The sequence below is a fragment of the Alosa pseudoharengus genome, unplaced genomic scaffold (genome assembly GCF_046254945.1).
Source record: "Alosa pseudoharengus isolate Yale_2024_CS ecotype anadromous, Long Island Sound unplaced genomic scaffold, YU_APseudo_1.1 YU_APseudo_1.1_scf_16, whole genome shotgun sequence".
In the NCBI taxonomy this organism is placed as follows: Eukaryota; Metazoa; Chordata; class Actinopteri; order Clupeiformes; family Clupeidae; genus Alosa; species Alosa pseudoharengus.
Genome location: NW_027468630.1, coordinates 33,499,898 through 33,507,702, shown reverse-complemented (window position 1 = coordinate 33,507,702; position 7,805 = coordinate 33,499,898).

Genomic DNA, 7,805 nt, shown 5'->3' with positions numbered 1-7,805 from the left:
TCATGCCCTTAATTCCCAGAGATGATATATTAACTAATTTTCCAACATTCATATACAGTATAATGTTTTACCATGGACATGCATTGTTCAGTGACTGACCCAAAAGCAATAGATTCAATGAGATTTCATCCAAAACCATGAAAGTTTGATGGAATATCACTCCCGAAATATGACATACATCCAACATTAAATTGGGCACAGACAGTGCCGGTTCAGACCTCCATGGGGCCCTAGGCAAAATCCTGCTAAGGGGCCCTCCCACCTGAACTCTGAGGGACAAAATGTAACCATTTTTTATATATATTATCTGACACCTCAGTGCTCCCAATACAATCATCCCACCCCATTTTGGATGTCTATGGATTTTACCAAATACAGTGTTTTTTCCCATAAAGGACCTTCACAGCTATAAATGCCCAGTTTTAGGGTATAGGCTGTTTGCTTTTGATCCTTGCTGTACATATCTCCTTACAAAAAATACCTGCAGTACAGTTTAGTTATAGTAGGCTACAGTGCAGTAGCCTAGTATTTTTTATGTGTCCAAAATATTGCATTCCCTGCAACAACAACTGTACAGTAGGCTAAATAATTTCCTCCAAAACTATGGTTTTAATACACAGAAATCTGCAGTGACACTTAAATTAAGTTATTTTTTGTAAGGGTCTGGCTGTGCTTATGGCTGAGACTGACTGTTCTTCACCTGTGTGTCTGTAGTAGGCTACTTGCCAAAGACATAGCTACTGAACTGGCATTTTCTCAAACGTGGACTATTTTAAACAATAATTTTAATACTTCATATAGACCTAATTTACAATATGCAGCACAGCGAATCAAAGTTAATTAGGCTACTTTCCATTTTGCATAGCCGACGTTCAGTTGTAGGCTATCTAAACCAACTAAAGCTTGACTGAAATATTGTAAACATTTACTTTTAAAATGTATGGGAAGAGTGAAATCACCGATTTGTTTCGACGGGTTTTCGCTGAAAAACTGCTAGTTTCATCCCGAGCTACACGTTATCATGAGCGCATTTACAGCATTAACTTTGTGAAGTACCTGGAAAGGCTGGCAAGCAAGCCGCAGACAGATCAGCCGATTCACTTTCCTGTTAGGTAGGCCTAAGCTAGGGCAGAAACACGCGCTTGAGAGCAAGGGCGTAGGTTTGGTCTCAGCTTTGGTGGGGGCACATCCCCAACTCCTGCTGTCACGATACCAACAATATTGTTTCAATACCAATACCAAGTGAAGAATCTCGATATCAGTAATATTGAATATTGAATATCAGTGGCAATCATAGAATTTGATTGACCCTCCACACACACACACACACCCAAACCACACACACACACACACACACACACACACACACACAGAAAGTGATGGTTGTCATAGGTTTCTATTACTTATTTTGGTATTCATATGAACTTTATATACTGTATATTGTTAATTATTTATAGCATTTTATGATCTGCATAATTACTAATAGCTAAACATATTTGGTAATTTGAATACATCATAATGATATTTAAATTATTAGTCTACACTTGTCTTCAATATCATCACATTTGTGGTGTGCAAGTTTAATTGTGTGCCTGTCACTTAAGGAGAACGTGAACGCAATTATCTTTCAAACTCACGGTTTTAGGCTAGTGGAAAATAGTTTCGCATAGTGCAAGGATATGTGGATTCAATTCATATTTGCTATATCATTAGATAAAATAAATGTTAAAAAAAAAAGTCAATGAAAATCTTTCTTGAATGAGATCATAAAAGGAGATAGGTAAGTGTCTTGCAATGTTCATTTCTATAAGTATGTATATGCACCATAGTTTGTCTTTTATTTCTTTGCATTGTGCAGGCTACATTCACATATACATTAGCCTACATGAACAGAATATAGGAACAGGAAAATGTCTCGGATCCATTGTTTATTGTGACTGCAAGATTAGTAGCCCAATTAACAGCCAGTGATGGTGACTTCTATTCTGTGCTATGCGACTGTCTGTGCGGCACACTATTCAACATGACTCCTAACCTTGGTTGAAAGATTACAGAAGCTAGGTTAACTGTAACAATATCCTGGGTAATATCCTAACAGTTAATGTCATTTTCCTTAGTAAAATCCGCTTTTGAAAACCTTGTCACCAGTTGCCACAGTTTGTAGTTACTTTGCCTACTTAGACTCTGCATAATGAAAACGCTTCGAATGTTCCTTTTCTTCTTTGGCGGCATAGCTCATACATGGGCAACATACGGCCCGCGGGCCACATCCGGCCCGTGGGCTTTCTCTGACCGGCCCGCGTAAGGTCCGTTAAAGAACAAATAGTCAAGAGCCTAGCATAGAGATAATGCACGCAAATCAATATCGTTGCTTTTATTTTGAAAGCGACTGCTATTTGTACGCCCATACATTTGTGCGTGGATGCATACGATGTAAACACCCTCACTGAATTGTGCTGGTGAATAGAATTTATGCTTCTGCGTCGACACAATGCAGTTGCCTCGGTGTAAACCTTTCAAAGTTTTGTGTGTCTTATGTCTGCGTCGCTCACCACCTCAAAGGTTGTCAGAACGAACTCCTGCTGTTTGTTGGCGATACGAAGTGTTAATTTCAAAACGTTACTGGCAGATATAGTGTACATTCGGATAACCCCGTCATTGTAACCAAAATATGTCTGAGTTTATTTGCAAAGCTTATGTTAGCGAACTAGTATGATGCTACTACCCACAGGTTGCTTGAAGCAGCCGGCTCAACACACAGGGCGAGTTGACCAATCACAGTTTTGTGCATAAAGTTAAAGCAAAAACATAGCCTTCATTTTAAAAATAGTTTTCTTTGTGCATGTTGATTAACTAATGACCGCCTACTATTGTCTGCTCCACATTTCATAGTCTAATTCAGCATAGAGTTAATTTAATGATCGTAATGATTTAATGATGAAATATTGCTGAGTGTTGATGAAATGGTGGTACAGGCCTATGGTTGTACTGACTCCTCCACATTTTTATGGCCTAGCCTAATTATATAGATATTGTAGTACTTTTTTATATCAGTCTTTGAAAACTGAAAAAAAAAAATGTAAATGTCAAAAAATAATTTTCGAGAATGAGGATTAAATACTGAACATAGATGAACACATTTTCATCTGTTCTTATGAGTAGTAAACAAAACCATATGATTTACTTAATGTTATACAAGAACAGAATAGAATTGGACAGAATTGAGTTCAGACTTGAGTTCGGTATTTTGGGTCCGGCCCTCCTCAACAGTCCCAGTTTGTCATGTGGCCCCTTGGGGAAATTAGTTGCCCACCCCTGGCATAGCTGATCTACAAAGCGCAAAAGAGGCAAAATGTGCATGCTGAAGGGCAAAGGGAATATTACAATGTTTTACACTGGCCTCTTTTGGGTTATGTATTGGTAGACATCCCTGATAATTTAGCATACACACTCACTCGCTCGATAACTTAGCATACACACTCGCTCGCTTTTCTGACAGTGTCACTAAAAAGTAGGCCTAGGCTATGCTTTGACTCTGTTGTGTGTGTCAGATAAACCCCCTTTGGTTTCAGCCAATGAAATGATAGTGTTTCTTTTACTGTCGTCCTTGCCGTTGGAATAGTCCAAATAGCACAAAGGAGTTCGCTAAAATATTGGTGGGGACAATTTTGTCATCTCAACGAACGCAAATTTACCCGACTGCTGTTCCCGCTGTTCATTCTCGTGAAGTTTCTTTCGTTTTTCATGCCCTGAATGCTAATTCGGTTTCATCTTCCTACTGTATGATGCACTGTCGCTATAACTGTATACATGTATGTCAGCTTGACTCAAGAGGAGACGGGGGAGGGGGCCTTTGCGGGGCCCTACGCAACTTGCGTAGTGTGCATATAGAGAACCGGCCCTGGGCACAAGAAATCACATTTGTCCCCTCTTCCAGGAGAAACGTAGCCTAGAAATCTAGACGCGCCCCTAGCGGCAGCGAATTACATTTGCTGCCAGGGCTAGTCTAGCAACTCTCCGTTGGCTTGTGAGCTCCAGAAATCGAAACTTAATGAGGCCAATGAAATCGTGTATAGAGTCGTTAGGTGGGCTTAACATAATGATTGATGGCAGAGTTTGCTGAATTTGAAAGACAACTGATTATCCCGCCCCTCGGACTGAGCACTGCGAACAGTGAGTGCCCAGACCCTACATTTTAATGTGGGTCTGGCTAGCCAGGCTAGGAGAAACGAGATCAGCCAACCAAATCCACCAAATCAGTTTAACTGTGAATGATGCAAATACCATATGCAGACTTCTAAGGAGCAAACAGCAGGCGGGCCGCTCGGGTTCAGCTGTGTTTTCCGCTGCCAGGCGGCCGGCAACTGGACATCGGAGAGACGAGAGGCGGGCACCATCTTGGAACGGCAGGCTCTGGTGGCATACCTGGCACAGGGCACCTGCAGGACGCCAGCCCTTGACTCCGGGTTGGAGTGCGCCGGGGAGGAAGCTGGCACTCGCGCCGAGCCATCTGCAGGCCCTGGGGAGCCAGCCCCCTTTGACTGGTGGGGTGCCAGTGTTCAGCACATACCAAACGCCAGCGAAAATGAGGGAGAAAAGGGAGAAGAAAGACGTCGGGGAAACAGTTCGACTTCATTCAGCCGTGCCCGGAACAAAAGGCGAGCAGACAAAAGCTGCACATTTTAGACATGACAAGGCTCCCCGCCGCTGAATTATTCACCGTTGCGGCATTGCCTCGAGATGCGTCCACTACAGAACTTGCATGAGCTCCTGGAGGGAAATTTCATGACAAACAAAATATGAGTGAGTGCATTTAAACACGGGAACAGCACTTCAACCAGGAAACATGAATGAAATAAAAATCAACAAACATGACACACTGACACAATCCCCCAACCTAGAGTCTCAGGGCAGAAACCCCCAGAGCAGAGCTCCAGAACTGGGCCAGGCTCATGCAGGGCAGATCAGAGCCGTAGAGAGACTTCAGCTCAGGGCTCTGGGGCAGATGAGGTGCTTACCTCCAGCATGGCTAATTAAGCGGAGGTTGTAATCCTTCATTGTTTTTATGAAAATGTCAAATTCTATTTTCATTGCTGCGCCCTTATGTCCCCTTCTCTTTCTCTCTCTCTCCCTCTCTCTCTCTCTCTCTCTCTCTCTCACACACACACACAGACACACACACACACACACACACACACACACATGCATACACACACAGTCTTTCCTCCCTCCTTTCCAACCCCACCTCTCCCTCCTTTCTCTCTCTCCTCCTCTCTGGAGGGCAATGATGAGGATGTAAGAATATAATAATGTTCACTTAAACAACACACACTGCAGCGCCACTACAAAAGCCATTTGCTTGTCAGTAATAACTCACTCTGAGGCAGCACACAGAAAGCAGATCAGCTTTATATGATAATAAACAGCTAAAACAAACACCGAGCATCAGAACAGGACGACGCCATATGCCGGACAGATCTCTCTCTCTCTTATCAGTGATAAAAGCCATCTCATTTCAATACAGTGCCTCTCAACAATGTGTTTGTGTTATTGACTAGGCTGAGGCAAAGCTGTTTTAAACCATCTTTTTTGACTATGCTGAAGCTGATTAGGGAGAGGGGGAGCCTAATGCTGAAAGCTGCTTTCGACTAATCTCGGGATTAGAGCATTAATAAGTATTCTGTCATTGGTGTAGATTCAGAAAAGTGTTCATTTGTGTTTGCTCGTGAAACGCAGAAACGCACTGCGGGAATTATTTAGACGCCGTTTCACGGATGGCTTTTCAGGCTTGGAGTATGCGGCCTCTTTATCTGAGCTGTCCTTACAAAAGCGTTTGAGGCTGCTGAAAGGCCATGAAAATAGGTCTTCCTTCTCCACTGTCTTAACCACTCCATTTCCTCCCCTCTTTTTTTGATAATGCTCCTCCCTCTTTCTCTGTCCATTCTCCAGGCTTGCAGACTGATGAAATTTCACAAATTGAAAATACTAAGGGAAAAACAGCCGAAATGTCTGATCTTACAGTGAAAAGGGGGATTTAGGAGAGTAAAAATCTCCCTCAAGCCCCCCAGACAGAGCCCTTTGTGTTTGGGAAAGGCTCCAGCATACTCTCCTTCCTTGCCTGATTTAGTCAGGATGGCTGCAGGGCTTGGCCATCACTAGGACCTTTCACTCGTGGCAGTGGTCTTTTATGCCAACCGTGAGAAGTGCTCTTTACCCCTGTGATGTGGTGGGCAGAGTAGAGAAATGGCACAATAGTAATTCACATAATAAGGGAATATTGTGACCGCAGTCGAGGGCTTCTACTCAGAGCCCACAGTCCTAAATTAAACCAGGAGTGGGCTGGCAGTTTTTTGCTTTCTCTGTAGCTTAGTCTTTGATGATTCTACTCATCTGACAGCCCACAAAGTGCAACAAAATCTAGATAATAATTTAGTAAACATATTTAAGAGTGAGCATAATTGAAACAAGGCTATCACTCTGAGGATCCCATGATGGGCATATTTTTATTCTCATAAATTAAATGATGATAAAGGAGTTAAGAGTTTGCTCATTTTAACCATGTAATCAAACCTAATTCTGCAAATCAAACTTCACCTAGCCATATACAGTACATTTCATATTATGCAAGGCAAGTTACATTAGAACTCTGTTACATTCAATAGAAATTACCATTCCTAACCTGTTCATTGTAGAATACATTCATTGTCCCTGTCCTAGATTTGTTTGGCTTTTTATTTCCATTACAGAATGCAAAACTATTGTGGTTGAATGCAAAACCATTGCGAGGGAAAGCAGACTTATTGCGAGAGAATGTAAAAGGATCACAAAAAAAATCACCACCATGACCCTTAGGGGGCTCCGTACTAAGTGGTCAGGGATGACAAAAGTACAGCTGGACACATTCCTACAACTTGCCCACTATATAAGGAAATTACCATTCAACTTCAATATTTTCCACTCCAATACTGTTCTAGTGTCAGCCTGTGATGTATTGCTTTCTGTAAGGGACCGATCAGTGAGGCATGAGGACACAAGGGGGTTTGGTTCAAAATGGAGGGTTTTTATTACCCAAAAAATGATCAAAACTGACAGTCTACAAACTGATAATTAGGCCTATAAAAGAGGTCAACCAAAAGTATAATGACACTAAAGACACAACTGACGTGACGTAGACTGAACAAAAAAACTGACCTGACACAAGGAAACAAAAGGGAACATATATATATCGGCTTGGCCAAACCAAAGGACACAGGGGATACACTAAATACATAGACTTAAATCATAACACAGAGCAAAGTAACTAAGGCCAAATTCCCCCCTCGGGCACATGGCAGACGTGGTACGGTCTAATAGGTCGGCACCCAGACTTAGGTCCTCTCAGCCCTCAGCCACGCCTTTGCCCAACCAGGAAGGGAACGCCCCCAACGCTCAGCCCAGGTAACTCAAGACAAAGAAACACATGATTAGTGACAAACAACTTATATAACCTTACAGTGTTAAAATGTGTGCACCCATATAAAACAATGTAAGGCTAAAGTACAAAAGCTAATAATGACAAATAAATGAAACAAAATGTTGATTGAGTTATTTGAATAGAATAGCACATGTGACTGCAAAAAATTAAATGTGCAGCAAATTCATGATGTACCAAAATAAACGAATAATGTGCATTTGTAAAGTGAGGGCTTGTGTTACCATGTGTGGCTGTGACCATCACACTTTCAAACACACTATATATGCTGATTGTTCCATATGGTAGTCTTACATGATTGCTCTTCAGATATATGCTGTATACACATCTGACT